The following is a 21,686-nucleotide window of genomic DNA, read 5'->3' as shown; positions in this document are numbered from 1 at the left end:
TGACACTCGAGACGGATGCATTAGCAGAGCGCACTATTTATATTACTGGGAGGCTTCCCTTCTCCTGCTGTACTTATAGGGTGCTGACACCATTTGTGTTTAGAAAGGGGAGTGCGCATCCTGTAGTGTGTTCTCCCAGTTGCCAAAAGGGACATTTCCCTCATACATATTTGCACACACACAGTAACGCCCCCCTCATTCAAACACACACACTTGCAGGATTCAAACCACTACCTAACTATGTTATGGCACTGGAGACGGATGCATTAGCAAAGCGCACTATTCGCATTACTGGGAGGCTTCCCTTCTCCTGCTGTACTTATAGGGTGCTGACATCATCTGTGTTTAGAAAGGGGAGTGTGCATCCTGTAGTGTGTTCTCCCAGTTGCCAAAAGGGACATTTTTGTCATACATATTTGCACACACACACACGGTTACCCCCCTCATCCAAACACACACACTTGCAATTTGTAGGATTCAAACCACTACTTAACTATGGTATGACACTCAAGACGGACGCATTAGCGGAGCGCGCTATTCGCATTACTGGGAGGTTTCCCTTCTCCTGCTGTACTTATAGGGTGCTGACATCATCAGTGTTTAGTAAGGGGAATGTGCATCCTGTAGTGTGTTTTCCCAGTTGCCAAAAGGGACATTTCTCTCTCACAGCCTTTCACACACACAAAGCCCACTCACACACACACACTAAGCATTTGCAGGATTCGAACCCCTACCCAACTATATTATGACACTTGAGGGAGACGCATTAGCAGAGTGCACTGTCCAAATTGCTGGGCATCTGTTCTGCACCTGTAGTATTTCTAGGGTGCTGACATCTTTATTTCCACAGAGGTATGTAGATGTAGTACTACCTGTCAGGTGGGGTATAGCATATATATGCATTTGCAGCCACCTACGTCAGGGTCAGATATGCACATCGCACTGGCAGGTTATGTTCTATACCATGCTTTGGGACCACAGGACCTGTAACACACAACACAACCAGTCCAGAACACCACACTCACATCCAGGACACACACTTAGCTTCCCTGGGAACAGTGCCAGGATATGCAGGTATTCACATACACCATTCCAGTTGTTAACATCAGGTACAGGCGTATTGTGTGTGAGAACTACTCAGGCCTCTACCACTTTACCCTACCACCACTACAATTTGTGGGTCCATGTGCTATGGCAGAACCACACACCACAGCCACATGGGTGAATACATATTGCACCTGTCCATCTGCAACGTGGGTACTCACTGTTCCACACCAGAGGTAGACCACCATTGTTGATATCTGACCATGACCACCTTTCCCTGGACATCCATATCTCATCTGCACCCCCAGGCAAGGTTGTCACTGCACACAAACTGTGTTTAGCACAAGCAGACTCTACACTTGTGTAGACTGGGGTGGATGACTTCAGAGGACCCATGCTGGAGGACTATACTGGCCACTCAGCATAATCCTTGACACTTGCATCCTATGAGCATGTGTATAGTTTGCATTGGTCATGCTATCCCACATATACCCATGACTGCTCCACAACAAGACACCTGTCAGCTGTACACCGGCCATATATGTGCCGTTCAACAGACAGAGCGACCTAATACATTGCAGAGCTGTAGCCCACAGAGGGAGGACATCTGTGGACAGTTCCAGCATGGCACTTCATTCACACATACTCATAACAACACAGTGTTGACAGTGGAATCGTCCAGAGAATGCAGATAGGGCTCCCCTCAGTCTGTTATTGACGGACACCTACTGTCAGAGATCCTCGGCAACCCTCTCACAGCACACACCGACAACATGGCTGTGGCTTAGCACATTCAATCCTTGAGACCTCCATGGTGCCCCTGCTTGACAGAGGCACAGCTCACTAGCCTCACATGTTGCCTTCTGTGACCTACTTTACAGTGGCATGGTAGCCTACTATCCTGGGGATGCAGATGCCAAGCACACTCTGGCTGAGCTGCCATTCCCTGGGGCAAGAAGCCTAGTATTGACCTCTACACCCATATGTTCAATTGTCGGATGCACAATATTTGTTGTGCTGTTCTACTGTTTGCAGGTCTTTATTGCCATAGCATTCCCTGTTCCTATGACCAACTTGTGTATCTGTGGCAGATGTTTGCATATGACGGTGATCCACTATATCACTTATGTCTCTGTGGTCATTTACTGTGTGCACTGGGCTGATTGCTGTGTTGTGGTTGGTTCCTGGACTGATACGTACAAATACCAGATATGTGTGGCCAACTGCTACATGGAGATATGGCCTAAGTGTGTGAGCATGCCTAGTTCAGCCTTTCCATGGCATGTTGTCTGACATATGCCTCATTTATCAAAGTGTGCGAGCATGCCCAGTGTGAGCTTTCCATATGTTGCACTCTGAAGTCCAACACATATTTGGGTGTGTGTGACCTTCGACATTATCGCACGTTTATGATTGTGTGCTGGGTGTCATGTTGTGTACTAACTGGCCAACTGCTTTGTGTCTGCCACAACAGGGATTATACTGTGCCTGCAGGAATTGCATGGGATACTTTGCAGACAGTTCTCAACATACTTTCATAATGACCTAACACTGTAGTACCATATAGTGTACTGGTTCGGTACTTTCACTGTAGTGGACAGTATCCTGGGCTTTAGTCCTATCACTGCTTGACATCGTCATAGTGAGCACAACAGACTGTGTAGGGGCCAGTTGTGCACATATGACCATGTTGCAATATGTTCAGATATGAACTACCTACACCAGGCTCGTCCAACATTGCTAGTGTATTCCACAACATGGGTGGACATTGTCAAACACTAGCGATGTTCCGTAGGCCATTTCTGATGGTAGTCACAGGGTGTGTTTGTCCTTCAACACACATTGTAACTGGAGTTTGCCATTACATATGTCATGGTTGGTATACTGTGCCTCTGTCTACCTCTGACATAACAGTGATACCCAGGGTAGCCTACCATCTCACATACACTCATTAGGATGCCTCTTGAGGGGTGTCGATATGTGGCACTCTGGCTGACCTGTACCAGGAGTTTACTGAAGTGTGAGGGTGCCTTCTGTGTTATGGATCATTCTGTACAGCTTGTCCTATGTATGTCAGTGCTGGGGATCAGGTCTCTCATGTGCATAGCTCACTGCCATTCAGATTGTACAAGGTGCACCATGTTCATTCATTCCAGGTTGGACATGGCTTCATACATCAGGCACAGCTTTCCTGTAGCTGGGAAGGATGGCGGTGTGTGGGGCTGCAGTTTGTTTACTCAGGCAACACATGGCATCTGTTCAGGCTCTTTGCTACCCCTGGTGGGGTACTGTTGTGGACTTTACAGTTGTTGGAGGTGCGTGCTGCGGTATATCCCACAGGGGCTATTGTAGTCAGTTGTGATGCTGATGGAGGATGGCTGCAGAGCCAGAGTGAGTTCCCCATATCTACATCTGCAGCCTTCATGTTTGGGTGTGTATATGGTACATGTTTCTGCGAACACTACAGACACATGTTTGTCCAGTGCAGGATATTTATCACCTTTTGTACCCAGGTCTCACATTACATGTTAGGTGCCTCATGGGTTAACACCTGTGTGGTAATTTGTGGGCACTTACTGTATATCCACGGTGGTTGTCTACACACAGTTCTGCGATTAGCTTGCTGACATGGCTATGGCTACAGTTGTCTGTTTGTAGGTGGCCCTTTTGTGGGTTGCTTGTGTCAGCTGGGGGTCGGATATGGTGGGCTGTTTGTACTCCTCGGCATACATGCTCAGTCACAGTCCTTCCATGTTGGCCTATACCTATGGGACATGTATAAAGAATGGGGGTGGGGGGGCCAAGACCAGGCCTTGTGGGATGCCACTCATATCCGCTTTGTAGTCTGACATGGATGCGGCATGTCTGACCATGTCAGTTCTGTCCTTGGTCTGCTTTGCAACCCCTCTACTGACATAGGGGTGTATATTTAAGCTGGTGAACATATCCATACTGAACATGTACTGTATTGTCTAGAAGCATGTGCACGGTCCAGCTACACTGTGTGGACCACATAGCCCTCATCAATGACCTTAATGACTGCTTCAAATGGGTCAGACATGTTTAGGGGCCGGTTCTGCAGTTACAACAGCCACAGTGTGTAGGGTCCAGTATCAGTAGGTCCACATTAGCTTTCTGTCTGCGGTACATACTGATCCTTTCCATAGCTGTGCAGAACAAGCTTGTCAGGATCCTGGGGTGGTAGTTTAGAGTATCCATTCAGGCAACACCTTTGTTGTGATGGACCACTGTTTTTGTACACTGCTCTTTGGGTACATATCCTGTGGTAAGGCTGACATTGGCCAGTAGTGTGATTTTGCATTCCATTACTCTTGGGGTCCATGTTGGCCTCAGCACAGGACACCATCACATACCTTTGCTGCTGTGTGTTCTGCTTTGCAGATGATGGCTGTTACCTCAGCATCTGCAATGTCAGGGGACCATCTGCTGGGATAGGTATTTTGCACTCGGGGGGGGGGGGGTGTTTGAACTGCACCTGACAGGTTGTATGTTAGCAATATGTGTGTGTGTTTGGTATGTTGTTTGTAATATCTGTGTGATTCGGAGCAAATCTGTGGATGCCCAACATGGTTCCTACCATCAGTTGGGTAAGCCTTGTGATTATCCTTAGTGTCCTGTACGTGTTGTATCTTCATAGGTTCATGGGTTCATAGTAGGCTAGACACCCTAGGCCATTAGTAAGCCTAGCTAGAGTGTGTGTATCTTTCGCCACCCCTTGCTATGTTCAATTATGGCCATTTATGAGGTTCTTCACTGTGCCTCTGTCTGGTCGTGACACAGTTGGGACCCCCAGTATACATGTACGGTCATCCATCCACTTGGCAATATTCCTGTTGAGGGGTGTCAGTGAGGGGCTCTGCCTACCATGGATTGGGATCCTGTTTCTGGGTGTGGGGAGCCTATGGGTTATGTATCTGTCCCTCCAGCACATCTTATTTCATTATGTGTTGAGGTTGACATCTGTAACTCTCACAGCTCCAATGGCTTTGATTTCCTGTGGTGTAGCATGTCCATTACTCCTGTGTTGGACATGGCCTGGTACAACAGACATACAATGCCTCTGTGTAGGCAGTGTGTGACTGCAGTCAGCTGGGGTGTCTACAGCCAGGCAGCATATGACATATATTTCACACCCTTTATCCTGTTGGTGGGGTAACTATGAGGTCTTCCGAACCGCTGCAGGTGTCACGTATGGTACATCCCATATGAGTCATTATACTAGATTATGGGTCTGATAAGGGAACAGTACAGCGGCACAGTGACCTCTGTTGATGTTGGTGTGAATCCTTTCATGATACGGTATCCAGTATCAACAGTCTTCATAGCCACATTGGCATTGTGGCTGTCACATGACAGATTAATATCAACCTGTGTCCCTAGGTCCCTGATGACTCCTTGCATACATAATGGTTTGACACCTATGTGGTACTTTGTGTACCTTGTCTGGTATTTGGTGGGACATCCATACTGTCCAGTGTCTTCGGATGTCTGGGTGGGGTTCTTGTGTGTGAGAGTGTGGTATGTCGCATGCTACAGACTGTACAGCAGTTTTGACTACAGTTATGTGCACATGGGTGGTGTCCACTGCTTTGTGCATTGTCAGTTACCTGGCTATATGGGTGTCTGTGCTGCATATGGATACTCCCCCTCCTTTGATGTCTTGGTGCAGGTGTTGGGGCCATAACACATGGTATGTGGTATAACCTAGTAGTGCTGGTGTGGTATCACTAGGCCTGCAGCAGGCTTCTGTCCCTGGACAGGCATCAATGTTCTCCATAATGGGAAGTGCCTCAGGGGCATGCATATTGCAGTTTACACATCTGGCATTGGTCAGCTTTACCCTTATGTTTCCTACCACTTATGTTTTCTAGGGTGGTGGGTAGTCTTTTTGGCCTTGCCTACATATGGCTCTATGGAGGCGGCAAAGGCCTTATCCAGTATCCAGACGCACACGGGTAACAGCTGACAGCCACCCCTGTAACAGCAGCATGGCTTTTCATGCTTGACGTGTCAAGCAGACACACATTACACCCTCTTGGACTGACAGCTGTAACAGTGCCAGCGGTTAAACATGAGCATTCTGTGTTTGTACTGTGGCATCATTCTTGGTGAGGGTTGGATGCTGGACACAGCCAGTGTCATCCCGCCATTGGGTACATACTCGGAGGGACCATCCATGTCTCATTTGATGTTGACCAGGGAGGTACATCTCAGGTAATTCACACTAGCGTGGACATTGAGTGCATCATATTTCTGCTTGCTTTGGGGTGACCTGCGTACTTGTGTTAAGTGGCATTTTGTGGCTACCTACAAGCAGCTTACTCTACCATTTCCCTTGATCAGTCTGGTGAGTGGGACAGCAGTGTTTCTGCCTATACAGACACCTATTACGACTGTATCAGGCATGTTGTTTGTCCTTCGGGCCTGTGACTGTTTGGCACACCAGCTTTGCGTACTATTCGTTGCATGTGCTATGTTTGAAGGTTGTGGTTGTTTGTGATCTACTTTGGAGGTGTCTGTTGGTGTGGTGTGTTTGTAATTAAGGCCTCCGGGAATATTTGTCTGTGTTTATGTGTTTGGTTTACAGTTGTGGTAGGTCTATGTGGGACTGGGTTTGTGGTGTATGTGGTTACCTTCTCCTCCTGACTAGTGTTGACAGTACTGAATTGTTGGAGCTCAACCTCTGCTTTGGATACATGGATGCATCTATCACATATGTTTGTATTTATTGGGAGGTCTTGTGGTTGTCTGTGTACTTGGTACTGGCATCACATTGCCTCTGGATTCATAGGTTATACTTGTTGTGGCTGGACTTAGTGGATTGTATGTGTGGACATATGTTGTTGCCATACTACTGGTCAGTGATTACTTCCCTTTTTATGTTTGCTCTATCATGTGGTATCTTCCTCATTCTCTTGCATGGTTTGGTAATGGCTGGAGGCCAGCATGCCAGATGCCTGTGTGTATGGCATTGTGTGTTGTTGTTATTTGTGATTGAATACTCCAAGCATTCCTGGCTGTGTTCATGGAATGCCTGTATAACATGTTCTGTGGTGTGTCCCATATTCTGCACTTGCACAGGGCCTTTTGTGGATTCAACATCGGTTTTGAGGGCTGCAACCTATACTTTACACATGTTTTTCACTGTGGTATTTTGGCCAGGGACTGGGGTCAGGGTGTGTATATCCAGTGTGCTTAATCTATGGTCTGGTCTTACCAGTGAGGGGTACACTTCTCATCTTGCTATCCAGTACACATGTTGCTGATTATCACATCCAGTATGCTTACCCCTCTTGTGGGAGTAGTACATTGTTCCTGGGCATTTTGGTTTATGGAATCTGGGTAATTTTCTCCTACTGTGTTGGTGCTAGTACAATGCTACCGGTGTATGTCTGGGTATTTTCAGTCGAGCAATATAATGTGGTTTGGGGGGCTTGATATATTCATGTATTCCGACATAGGCCAGGTGCTGTTCCTGGTATTAGGACAGTGGTCTGCAGCAGGCTATATACTGCGAGGCAGTTTTAGCCATTGGTATTTGACCATGGATATTCCATGCTGCTTCTTGTTGTGGTACCAACATGGGGGTGTGGTTATCCTTGCCATTTCTTGCTAGTCACCCTTCTTTTGTAGCTTGTTCCATGTTTTGCGGCTGTACAGCACAGTATGAGGTGTGACCTGGTAGTGTTAGGGTGCTGATGTGAGCTTTGCCCAGTTCTCTATTACAGGACTGGTATCTACATTCTCCTTACTGTGTGCGTTTACACTGCACACATCTTGCTGTTTGTACATCTGTCATGGGTTAGTATTACATCTAGGTTCCTATCCCTTGTAGAACCTATGAGGTTGGGTTTGTGTTTTGAGACTTACCTATTCAGGGCATGCTGTGGGTACTGACAGCCTTTGCCAGTATCCATGGGGCATGGCATGGTAGGTGCATGCCACCCCTAGCAGGTGGTGCATCATGTCAAACTCCGCATATCTTCCCAGCCTGTAACACATTGGCTCCCCTTTGATTGACTGCATTACTTCAGCCAATTATTGTACTTGATCTTCTTGTCTTCATAGTGTGGCATCATGCTTGGTGAGGGTGAGATGTTAGGCAGGGTCTTCATGTTTGCATATACTAGATGGTGTTACATTGCTTAACACATGGCAATCATGCCTCAGGTGGTGCTGCAGGGCTGCCTCTGTCGGATGCACATACTACACTCCCTGTACATGTTTGAGAGCAGGTTGTGTCATGTTAGGCATCCCTGTTACTATATGAGTGAGTCAGAGGGGTATCATTCCCAGGGTTCCTAATGAGCCAGTGTATGTGCTATGCGTTGCCTCTTTGCCAAGGCCAGGGCATACTGGGCACGCCTCCTTCTGCCTATTGGGGCAGGCTCAGGTTGTTCCTCCTCTGAGTCACGCTCTGCCTGTGATGGCCTTGGCAATGGTGGGGGGCTGTTTGGCCCGGCCCTATGCTGGTCCTGCTGCAGCTGTTTTCGCAAGATCATATTATGTAGCATAGCACATACCATGACAATTTGGGTACATGTAGTTGGTGTGTACTGCAAGGCTCCACCAGATTTGTCCAGACACTGGAACCATGACTTGAGCAGCCCAAACACACGCTCTATCACATTACGTGTTTGTGCGTGTGCCTCATTATGGCATTCCTGTTCAGGTGTGTGTGTGTTTCTAATGGGTGTCATCAGCCATGGCTCCAGTGCATAACCTGCATCCCCCACTAGGTGTCCGTGTGTGATGTCCCCATTGGCAAATGTCTGGTACAGCTGCGACAAATGCCAGATGTGGGAATCGTGATAACTCCCAGGGCAGCCAGCACACACATTCATTATTATGCCCTGGGCATCACACACGACCTGGCAGTTGATGGAGGGGAAGCCCTTGCGGTTAATGTAGGCCCTACCCCGCTCACCGGCTGGTGCTTTGATGCGTATCTGCATGCAGTCTATAGCAACCAGTACCTCAGGGTATTCCGCTATTTGCTGGAAGAGACGCATATTGCTGGCTAATACCTCACGGGCATTGGGGAAATATACATGATCACCGACATGTGCTGACATGGCATCCAGGAACTAGTGTAGTACCCTGGAGGCTGATGCCTGTGATATCCCCATCATATCACCAGTTGGTCTCTGGAAGGTACCTGTTGCTAGTATTCTTAGGCCAACACATACCTTGGTTTCCACTGGGATGGGTTCCCCTCTGTTGGTTCTGTGTGTGAGGTGTGGCCTGCACAGCTCAACAATTTGCTGCAAGAGCTCTCTGTCCACTCTATAGCGCTCTACTATCTCCAGCTCATGTAACCCGTGGTAGGTGACCCTGGGCCTGTAAACTCTTCTCCGTCTCTTCACTGTGGGTTGTCTGGCACCATCTGCATTGTCACCACCCTCAGCAAGTCGCCTATGTCTCATTATGACAGCTATGGCAGCCCCTAACATTTCTGCTCTGAGTGAAGCTTTTTCAGTTTTCACTTCTATTAGCTTACTCCTGTCTTGCAGTGTCTCTTAATGGAAACATCCTGCACTACTGTTTGCAGAGTTTTAAGTGCTGGGCTGGGCTACTATTCTGCCTGTGTAATTGCCTGCTTCTAATTGTTTTCATCTGCTAGCTTCAGCAGTTATCCCTGCTAGCTTCCTATTAATTCTGTAGCTTCCTTTTTCGTCTCTGTTTCCTCAGGGGGGAGCAACTTGCATACTATCTGAAACATGCTCACAGTGGCTTACACGCGCGCACACGTGCTTACACGGTTCAGAATCTACTTATTCGGGTTTAATTGCTTGTACACCCGCGCAAACACTGTTACACATCTGCCAACAGCCTCCAACATACTCAGCCTGCCTTACACGCGCGCACACCCACGCAAACAGTGTTAAACATCTCCCAACACGCTCCCACATGCTCACACTGCCTTACATGCGCACACACTGTCCTACTCGTGCTTCATGGCGCGCACATGTGCGCATGCACAGCCAGCAAGAAACTTTGGTGTAGGTAACAGTGTACACCTTCCATTTCTTGACTTTCCATGACTTATATAGTGGCACACCTCTTTCCCTGATCTGTGCCTGTCATCTGTCATGTTACACTGGCCTCCAATGAACTGTATTTCTTTCTACCATTCCCCCCTGTGATGTCACCTATCTCCTACTCTATTCCTCCCCCTTTTGTATCTCTTACACTACTCAGACTGTGCTCATTTGGTATGTGACTGTGAGATTCAGTATCCGAACCCTCATTTACATGAGATTGCCTACTAATGCTTAGTTACATGTCTTAGACTCAGCTTCCCCCCTTAGCAACCACTACACGGTGGCCATGTTGGTTTTAGCCTGCTGGTCCCTGCATTGTCATTCCATGTATTGCATGAGACCAACATTTGTGGGTTTATAACCTTCTTTTTTATGGTTTTATACAGCGCAGCCCATTTGTGCGGGACTGCGCTGGGTTTAAACATGGGCGATCGCCGAAAAAAAAAATTATATTTTTAATATTTTTGCATCAGGTTATCTTGCCAATGGCCACATATTTGGCCATTGGCATGCTGCCTGAATCATATGCAACCTTTTTTAGAGCTGACATCGCTCCGTTGTGGATTTTGCAGAAATGTACTCAGTTGTCAACTGAGTACATTTCTGCAGCTAAAACGTCTCCTACACGGACTGGTTTCTGCTTCGTGGATCGCTAATATACCTCATTTGCATACCTTTCGGATTCAAGTGGGGTATTTAGCATGTCCACGCCCAGTCCGTGTAAGAGACGTTTTAGCTGGTCTCTTACACGGAGTTTAGGGCTGTTCCTGGATCGCGAGGCTTGCATGGAGTGTTGCACGTCTCTTACACTCCGTGCAAGCCTTCGTGAATCCTGCCCTTGGTCTTTTGATTTAGTATGTCCAATATGCTGTATTGAACGACAACAAATATATTAGCCTCCATAACCCTTTGTATTTTTAACTTTTATTTAGTGAAAATGGATAACTTCTAGATATGTCAAAATGAGTAATGTGAAAAACTACATCACCTAATTTCTCTTGAAATAAATTACAGTGCTGAAGACATGAACAAGTATTAATCCATCAAGAACTTGAATTAAATTAAATCAGAACACTAAAACTAAGATAATCCTAACTGGTGACTGACAGACTAATTTTAAGGCTATTTAAAGTACATTATTGAATACAGTACTACTGATTCCTTTATGTTACTTGTAGGCTTCAGATCTGTCTTTCCTTTATAATATCACACTTTTGCCTCTCCTCCACTGCCTTTCTATGGGTAAATTCATTAGGTTATATTTGACTGACAGCAGAAGAAAAGTGCTTTTCTGGTCCATTCTGTAAGTAAATCAACATTTCACGTTCCCTACAAATTTATTTTTCTCCTTATGTCTTCTTTACTTCACCCCTGCTATCCTGAATGCCTCTGTGGATTCCCTAACCACTATCCATTCCAGAAGCTTATTCCGTTGGTCAACATTCCTCTCTGTGAAAAGAATTATCACAGAAGAAAAGAGTAGCTGTTCCTTACAATCGGCAAACTGGGCATCCTCCCTTCCTCTGGCCTTCTTATTCATGATAACACCTTTGCATGTCTATGGCATGATTTTTTGCACCTCTGCTATGTCTCCAATCTTTTCTGATCCCTATTAAGATGGAATTTACATCCTTTTGTCTTATTCTTTCTCATCGTTCCTCTGCTTATTCTTTTGGTGGCTTTCTTCTAGAATTTCTTCTATCAGCCTGATGTCCTTCTCCATATAGATACTACTTCCAAAATTGCCCACTGTACTTGTGCATTGTTTGTCCAAGATCTGGTAGAGTGGGATCATTGCTTCTTTACGTCTGGAACCTTCCTTCCCCTCAGGATGCATGCCATCTTTCTGTTAAGTGCTGCCATTGTGGTTATTCTGGGAAGGTGTGATCAATACCCTCACACAGCTTTTGTGTTCTGTAACCATCCATTTCATTCTCTCAAGCAAATTATTTTAACCAGACTCAGTACTTTTTCTTTTTAGCACAGAACTTCAATTGCTAACTTTTGTCCCACTTCATTTCCCTTTCTAGGATCTTGCCTAGACTCCACCAAGCACTCAGCTGTGCTACACCATTGTGTCAACACCAAAGTGGTTGATTTTGCTCCAGTACATGACTAAAGCACAACCCAATTTCCTGAATACTCTTGTAGCCACTTTCCTTGTTCCTGTCATTGTCCTGCTTACCGTAACTGTGTGTGACTTAACACGCACTATGAAGCTATCTGATTCCCTAGTCTTGATCCTCTCCTCATCAGCTTTTTTCAGGCAGCCATCTCTGCAGGGATGGTACAGGGGTGGAACAGGTTGTGTGGAGAGACACAGAAGCACGATGGATAACAAGGGGCAGCAGAGTGGCACAGTGGATAGTCTAGAGTGGCACACTTGCACAGTGGGGAGCACTGTCATGTCACAGCAAGAGGCTGACTGTTTGATTCTCTGCTAGGATGCCTACTGTGTCGAGTCTTCCTGTCCTTCCTGTGTTTGATTGGTTTTCTCCAGGTACTCCAGTTTCCTCCTGCATTCCCAAGGACATGCAGTAGGTGGACTGGACACACCAACTTGCCCATTTGTGTGAGTGCATATGAGTGCATTATGGAAGAACAACACGACAGGGCTAGCCACCAGGCAGTGTAAACACTGGATCTAGATGACTGTCATTACTGATGTGACACCTCGACCCCATGTACAAAAATGGGAAAAAGGGATTGTGGATGGTTGGATGAATCTGTGCAGGACATAATCAATGTCTTAGTGAAGTACAAATAAACTATATTTTCCTGCACTGCCCTGCAAAGTTTTCATATAAACCAATCTGAAGTTTGGTTCAGGTTTAACTGACTGCTTTTTCTGACAATTAACCAATATTGATTGTTTTCATTCTAGTTGTTGTGCTCTAGGAAAATGGCAACTTCTCCCTTGTGGAAGTTTCTCTGATTTTCTGTATTACTGCCTTTAGGATAACAGACCTGTTATTTCCTGGATTCTTCACAATCCCTTTACATAAGTAAAACAGCTGTTGTCTTCCAGTCTTCAGGCACTACTGCATGGTATAGCACAGTGACAGTTAAAAGCCTTTGTTACGAAAGGTGAAACATACTGGCTAGCTATCTTGGGTCCCTGAGAGGTAGCCCATCTGTCCTATGTACTTTACATTATCTAATTTATTTATTTATTTATTTATTTACATTTGTTAACCGGGAGTGTCCAACTGGACGTAAGTCCATTTTCAGCGGAGGCCCGGGGGGAAAAGCTCCACAGTTAAAATAAACAGACAGTAGTTACATTGGATTACATAGCAATTAACAATTTAACATAGCAATTACTTACAACATATTTACGGATGAAGAACATAGTACATCAGTAGACAACTAGAATCTATCTGTGAAGTACATAGCAGACATTAGCAAATGTTACAATAAGAAGTTCCTGCTGTATAATAAGTACTAGGCTTATGAGCATCTGAGCTTGCTATAATCAAGGTAATTAGTGGAGTGGAAAGAAAGGTAGTGGTTGGATGGGGTGGGTGATATTAGAGTGGGAGTTGCAAGGGCATAGGGCATATAATTGACACCAATTCTTTCTCAGCCTACGCTTCCTCTAATCTAGCATATGTCAATTGCTGTCTCCACTCTGCTCTACTTTCTCCCAGTCTTTTCTGATCCTCCTACCATCTTTGTTCAGACTGGCTGGGTTTGCCCCCCCACTTCATTCTGTTATAATCCTAAAGAATATTTTGTTCCTTGTTTTATTCCTTCTGTCAACTCCCTTTCAGTGTACTTATTTGCTACCACAGGTCCTTCACTCCCCTCTGCTTATCTCATTGTACTGTGCTTCCTCAATCTCCTCACTCCCTCTTTTCCAGAGCTTTCATATCCTGTCTTTTCCTCAATCATGTTATTAAAAATGTTGATACATAACTGACACTCAATCATATTTATAATAATAACATGACGGACATATTCTCTCAGTTTAAATAACAACTTGTAAGTAGGAAAGAGTGACACTGTTCAAGTATACAGTTGTATAATTAAAAACAGGTGTGCCTTAAAACTTCATATTTTATCCCCTTTCCTTTATCTGAATATTTTGTCCATCCACTGCAAAATTCTTTCTCTCTTTTGTATGGTCCAACATCCTTTAAGTATTTGTATTAGTTTCAGCACATTGTCCTACCACATCACCAGACATTCTTACTCTTCTTTCTTCCTTGATTTATTAATTTCTGTTTTGTCCCATCTGACCAGTCCTCAACTCTTTTATTCTGCTTCTGCTTCACTCCATGGAGACATACTTCCAGTCAGCTTACCTCTGCCATACACTTCCTCCTAGAAATTTATTGTTGCATCCCATAGCTTCCATATATTGCTGCAACACCCCCAAATGTGGATATCTCCACCACTTCATCCTGACTTCCACATTCATATCCTGCTGAAGGAAACCATCCCTTTTAAGTCTACTCAAGGATCTTATATTGTTTATGTAACAAGAGTTTTTGTTAGTCCCCGACCAGGTCACCTCCTCTCATTCTTTAAATCATTTACCATGCTTTCGGACTTCTGTATCTCTTTCCTTAGTCCTCAGTATCCTGCTTCCATGTCAATGTCTACTTTTACTTGTGTCTGCTCTCTGTTAATGTTCTTTTCACCTTAACTAATTTGCTTCTTGCTGTCACAGACAAAATGATATCTGCTCCCACTGTCTTCCCACTCCTGTTTTCTTCCACTTTTTTTCATCAGTCTATTAACCACTCTGTGCAGCTAAACTAACTTAGCTAATGCCACTCCTGTGAATTGTACAAGTTTTAGCTCCCTCACATGATGTATGATTACTTTCTATTGACATACCAGTATCTCCATAAACCCTTTAACCGGCATTCCTCAACTCATCACCTCTTTCATACCTAATAAGACCTTAGGATTCCCTAATACATTATGAGCTTTTCCCACATCCCTTTACATTCCAGTACATCAGGCGTTTTGGTCATCACATGCTCTATGCTGTGACCTTCCATATGCTTCCTTCTCTTACATTGTTTCACTGAACTTCTCAGTCAGTTCAATCCTGTATACTTCTTACCAAATGTATCATCTTAATTCTGTCTTAAACTGCACCTCTGATTACCACTACTGCCATCTTGGGTTTACTCTATATTGATCTTGCTCCTGCCACTTTGTTACCCCTTTCTCAAAATCTATCTCTTTCAGTACCTTAAGCATAAATCCACATAAAACAGAATCAAGTTTCTGTTACTGTCCAAATGTCTACTTTTACCTTTTACTCCAATGTCTCCTCTTCAACACAATCCATAGATCATAACAAGAATATCTGTTTTTTTTCTCTGAGACCTGCCCATTTATGAAAACCCTTCTACCCCAGATGGAATAACCTATGTCTAATCCTCTCTAACTGCCTGACCAATGTCTTTGCAATACTAATTACACCCTCATTTATCAGTAAACTAGACTGCATTGCTTCTTGAATTGTCCCAGTTTGCCTCTCCCTCAGTAAATATATGTATATTTAAATAAGGAAAAATAATACAACTGTGGCTCTTGTGAGTCACAGAGAAGTTAAATAGTTTTCACCCCCCCCCCCGCTCCCACCTTGGTGTTGTTGTGCTTTTAAATTCAACTGTCTCTCTAGTTGCCACCCCTTTCATTAATTGGACCACATATTTCCTTCCCTCTCCTCTTTCATTGGCTATTGTCGGTAAGTACAAAATTATCATTTTGTGAAATCACTCCCCTTCAGATAATTAAATGTATTGGTCATCTCACTGTATTCCATCAAGCCAGAATACTAAGTTCCCACCCTCTTCCAATCTAGCTTGCTCTTTTAAAATTAGTATCCCTTCCCTTGGATTGCTAAAACTTATCTCCTGTTTCATAATAAACTGCTTAGTGCACACTGCAATTCTTACATCAACCCTTTTTTCCATATTTCCTTTAAAATCTGCAACATCTAATCCACAGCCAACAATTATTGGAAAGCCACATTCTGCCTCTCAGTAATTACTTTGAAATGGGTGCTTCTGTTTTGCTTGTGATGAGAGAAGGAGCAAAGACACATTATTTCTTGGAGACTGCTGATCAACTGCTTCATAGGTGCCAGCTTGGAATTTCTGCTTATATTTTGGTCCTGGTGAGAAAAGGAACAGAGGGCATTGATTTCTGACTGTCTATGACTGGGCAGTGTGTCTTTGTAGGACCTTCCTGATTGGTCTGGGTGCTATTCAAGGTATCTACCAGGAAAATGCTACAAGAAGCCTACAGTGCCTTGCACCATCTGGTGCAAGACTGGTAATTACCAAAGACCTTGTAGCCTGCTTCTTATCTTGGGATTGGTGCTACTGTTTTTCTTCTAGTGAGAGAAGAGGCAAAGGGGCATTGCATCCCAGTAGCATGAAGCTATGAAAAGACCAACACTAGTAGAAGCCAGGCAATAGACAATCAAGCAAGTTCCCTCATTCCATCATTCTTGACAAAGCTAATTTTTTCTTTTCAGTAAGTACTGCTTGATTAGCTGCTGTCTAACCTAACTTCAGAATATCTTCACAAATACTTCATCCATAAACCATCAGGGTCTACTTTAGTAGTCCCCCCTCCCCAAGTGTTTGGCAGTGTCTTGTACAGACAGAAACACCTTGAGTAGACATTTTTCCTATAAAAACACCCTTGTAATTTTGTGAATACCTTGTTGCACACAGGGTAACTATTTGGCAATAACAAGCAATGACCCCAGAGATGCAAATCAGATACTCCTAACCTTACTTAATATTATCACTCCAACTGTCTAATCAACAAAAAAGGACCTGTTGCCATAGATATGAACTTTCCCACTATTTCCATTACCAGCTTGGTAGATATGGGCGTCCTGAGATAATGTAGAAATTGCCTCAAGTTAACTGACAACCAGTTAATTCTAAAAAGTTTGTTAAGATATGTCAGAAATGCATTTGTACAGTCACTGGTAGCTAAGCTGTCACATGAAAACACTCCTAATGTTAATCAGGTTATCAGTAGTACACACACTGCACACATCACACACAGTTCAAAGCAGACACATAGATCCACATATACCAAGGCACTTAAATATAACCTTCCTAAACCACCAAGACCTCTTAGATAAAGTACACATAACAAATACCCTCAATAGCCCCAAATGCACTCTGAAAATAACATTCACATCTACAGATATAGTCACATCTCATGGAGCATCTACTTCTAAACCCATAAGGCAAATCATTACACAGTCCGACATTCTGGTTATTGGTGACTTACTTGTGAGTCTCTCTCACCAGGCTGAGTAATGAGAAAGTCACAGTTAGTTGCTTACCAGGGACTAGGATCTGCCAAATTACACATGCACTCAGGTAATTGGGCGACAAGTACCAGTATGGCTCAGTCATAGTCCATGTGGGTGTAAATGACCTGAAACATACCTCCCTAGACTATATGAAGAGCAATATCAGGAGCTCTCAGAATATGTGTCTCAGGCTGGTAGGAGCCTAGCATGGAGCAGCATGTTATCTTCTCCAAGGATGATGCTACAATACAAACAGAATATGATTGATTTTAATAATTGGCTGAGTTTCTGGTGCCATTCTAATGGGTGCAATATTTATCAGCATGGAAGGAGATGGCCCACAGAATGTCTTGCCTTGCCAGAAATGGTCTGCACCTCTCCCCACCAGGCTCTTGAATATTAGCTAAAACATTGTCCTCCCCCATAGTGCCTTTTTTAGGCAATGCCAAACTGAAAGTATGTGTTTCGTAGCAAATCAAAACCAAGAAAATGTAAAACTGTTATTGCTCAATACTATAAGTCTAAACAAGAAATGCCACTCCCTATAAGCTCTCCTGATCATAGGGAATGCTGACATCTGTGTGGTCACTGAGACATAGTTTAAGCTGTGGAGAGCACACCGGCAATGCAAGGCTGTAATGCTTTCCACACATTTTGACCAGCTCCCATACAAACAAGAAATAAAGGCGGAAGTGTCTCAATTTACATTTAAAATAAATATACCTCGAGGCTGGTCAAACAGGACAATGCATTTGAGATTCTCCATGTTCAAATCACCACAGGCAAAATCCTATACCACTTTCTTGCAAACTATAGGTCCCCCTGTATGACCCAGGAAACCCATAGCATGTACTTAAGCTTACTGGAAACACACACCACTCAAACTAATACCATATTCATGAACGACTTTAATTACCTGGCTATTAACTGGTAATCATATACGACACCAAACATGTAGGAACAGAGCATTCTGGATTTTGGAAATGCAAACTCCCTATACCAGAATGTTAATACTCCAACCAAGGGGGCAGATTTACTGGATCTGGTTCTAATTCTCTGGTAAGGTTAGTCCACAAAATGGTTTCCTTTAAAATAAAATAAAACCCAGAACTCCAGCTAACCCTGGAATGTTCATGAGCTACTCTAAGGCTAACTTCCTACTATTAAGTGATAATCTGGCAAAATTTCAAGCCCTGTAAACCATGAGAGCACAGCTGCCTATGTGGACCCATTCACAGAAATCCTATACATTCATGTTAATAGCTGGATAAAGGTAGCAGTACCCACCAGGAAGAATTACCAAACTAACTCAAAAACAAGCCACCCTGGTGGAATCACAACATCAGTAGAGTGTATAACAAAGGAAGAAGAGCATGGCAAAAATTAGGTGGTGTAGCAACCACCAGTTTAAAATCACTCTCATCAAACTAAACAAGTAACTCAGAGAACATGTAAAGTCTACCAAAGCCACATTTGAGGTAAATTTGGCCTCCCAGGCCAAGTACAACCACAAGGCATTCTTTAGCAATGTCGACAGCCTGAAAGGCAATACACAATTGTTTGCAGAACTCATTGTTAATAGACACACCTATACTGAGTCAGAAGATATAGCAAACCTACTGCCAGACAAATTCCGCTCTAACTTTACCCCCTCTCTCCTCTCAGCTTGCACTCAGAAAATACCATCAAATATAACTCCCTCTACTATCACTAGGAAACTGGTCCTAACTGCTCTCTCTAAGGCCAAGAGCACTGCATCGATTGGCCCAGGCAATATCTCCGGATGCCTTCTAAGTAGCATGAAACATGACTTATCAGACACTCTGGAATTGTTACTTAACTGTAGCCTCCAAACAGGCTTCTTGTCTCATGAATGGAGAACAATTACAGTCAACCCTCTGCATAAAGGTAGGCCATCTACAGATCCTGGAAATGACAGATTCATGAGTCTCACTAGTCTCGTATGCAAAGCCATGGAAAGAATTATCATGGAAATGGTCAGTAATGACATAAGAAACTTCCAAACATAGGACCCAACCCAACTTGGTTTTGTCAAAGGCAGATCATGCCTACGCAAGCTAGTAGACTTCATTGAGAAAGTCACCAAAGTAATGGATGAGGGCAAAATGGTTCACACTGCCTACCTGGACATGGCCAAGTCATTTAACGCAATACCCCACTAAGGCATTGTTGATAAACTGAAGAGATTAGGTATAAACCCTTATGTCATCTGGTGGAAAGCCAGTGGAGTCCATCTCTACAATGAGGCCAGTCACAAGTGGAGTCCCTCAGGTATCAGTGCTGAGACTACTCCATTTTGGCATTTACTTCTTTGAAGTCAAGGCCAATGTCAAGAGCCTCTGGCTGACCAAATTTGCAGATGATTGCAAATTAGGAGCAGTCATAAAATTCCCCACTGACACTAATGTTCTCCAGCAAGGGCTAACATAGACAAATAACTTGTACCAGAGCCATGGACTAAAACTAAATGCCAAGAAATACATAACAGTATTCTTTGAGAAATCATCTACCCCTGGTAACTATCATATTAACAACACACCCCTAAGAGTTGACCCAGTAGTCAGGGACTTGGGCCAGACACATAGACAGTAATCTAGCCTTTGACCACCACATGTCTACAGTGTTGATGAAGTCATTTTATTTTGTGCAACTTATAAACACGGGTATGGCATCTAAGTCTAAGGAGGTCATTATTTCACTGTATTCAGCATTCATCAGACTTATCATTGAGTTCAGTGTCCCCTTTGGTATGTACTTAGCCAGGCACATCCAACAATTGGAATGTCCACAGAGGTTCATCACTAAAGGAATACAGGGTGTAAGTAACATGTATAGTGCAGACTGCCTCAAAGCAGTGTTCTGTCTCCTACAGGCTGTTGAGGGGAGATCTATGTCTGACATATAAGGCATTATCAGACCCACCCTGATGGACTTCCTGTATTTCTGCAAAACAAATAGCACCATAATTACCCATTTCAAAGATTTAAACCTTGCCTGTGATGTAAATATGACCTGCTTAGGAGACAGGTTTGTATCCCAGATACAACCCCTTCTCTGGAACAGGCTCCCCATCCATGTGAAGAAGCATTCCTTCCTAACCCAATTCAAGTGTAACTTGGACAATTGGAAGGAGAACAGGAAATTCATCCCTGTTTGGCACCTAGGTCTATAATGGACACAGGCAGCCTGTAAATGGTTCATCTCCCAGGCCTTTGCTTGTAAATACTTAATTTCCCCAGCCCCTACTTACACTTATGAAGGGTAGCAAAACTTGCCAGAGATTTGGGATGCATGGCTAGGCTTAAAACAGTCCTTGTGGATGTTAGCCTAGCACACACCTATGATCCTATGAACCTCTAATACCATGCTGACAATGGCTCAGCACTCAAAATGCTAAGTGATGACAGACTGAAGAAAAAGGAGCTCAGGAGAAGAGTGAATTGTGGAGATCACTCTTCTCCTTTAACCTTCTTTTTTGCAGAGGGCAAGCATCCTTGCTCCCCCACACCTCAACTTATATATATATCAACACTGATATTAAATCCCTCAGAGAAAATGGAATATTTTGAGAAATGGTCATCTCAGACTTAGCATATGTAAATCTGTTAATTCAGCCATTCAGCCTCAGAATTTCAGGACTCGCTCTAGCAGGTCATGACATTTCATATGTTTACCATTGACAACTTTCCCTGACAAAACTGTCAGTCTTGTTCTCCCCACTGTCTTTTTAAGCATCTTTTTCAATACTTATCAAATCTCTCCTTGCAATCCTATAAGATATACTATAGTCTTATCTTCCATACATGCTTTAGTTTTCAAGTAATATATCAGATCCTCCACTTTCTACACTGTGAGCTTGTATTTTACCACCATTTTTTCCTCTGCCAAACATTGGCACCTCTAATGCCATTCTGTCAGGTCCTCAACTTTCTTTATTGTCTGTTACTATACAACTCTTCACAAGACTGTACAAAATGTCACCCGCTTTGTGACTTCCACCCTCTGTCTACCCTCTTTCTCTCTTCTTTTGCAAAATGCAGGTAAGACTTTAGACTGTAAACCTCCTTCTGCCCACCACATACCTCTTTTTCCTGCTCTTCCACAATCTTCCTTATCACATGACCATCTGTCATTATTTTAAGACTGTATTTTTAGCCCTGTCTGTGCCAGCTGTAGCTGTCCTTCTGTCTTATTATTTCCATGTCTCACTCATCTTCTTCTTTCCGCAGCCCACTACATTATCTTCTCCC

The sequence above is a fragment of the Protopterus annectens genome, chromosome 3.part0, assembly GCF_019279795.1.
Source record: "Protopterus annectens isolate FY-2018-M chromosome 3.part0, PAN1.0, whole genome shotgun sequence".
In the NCBI taxonomy this organism is placed as follows: domain Eukaryota; kingdom Metazoa; phylum Chordata; order Ceratodontiformes; family Protopteridae; genus Protopterus; species Protopterus annectens.
The sequence above is the reverse complement of the archived record's forward strand: the minus strand, read 5'-3'. Positions refer to the sequence as shown.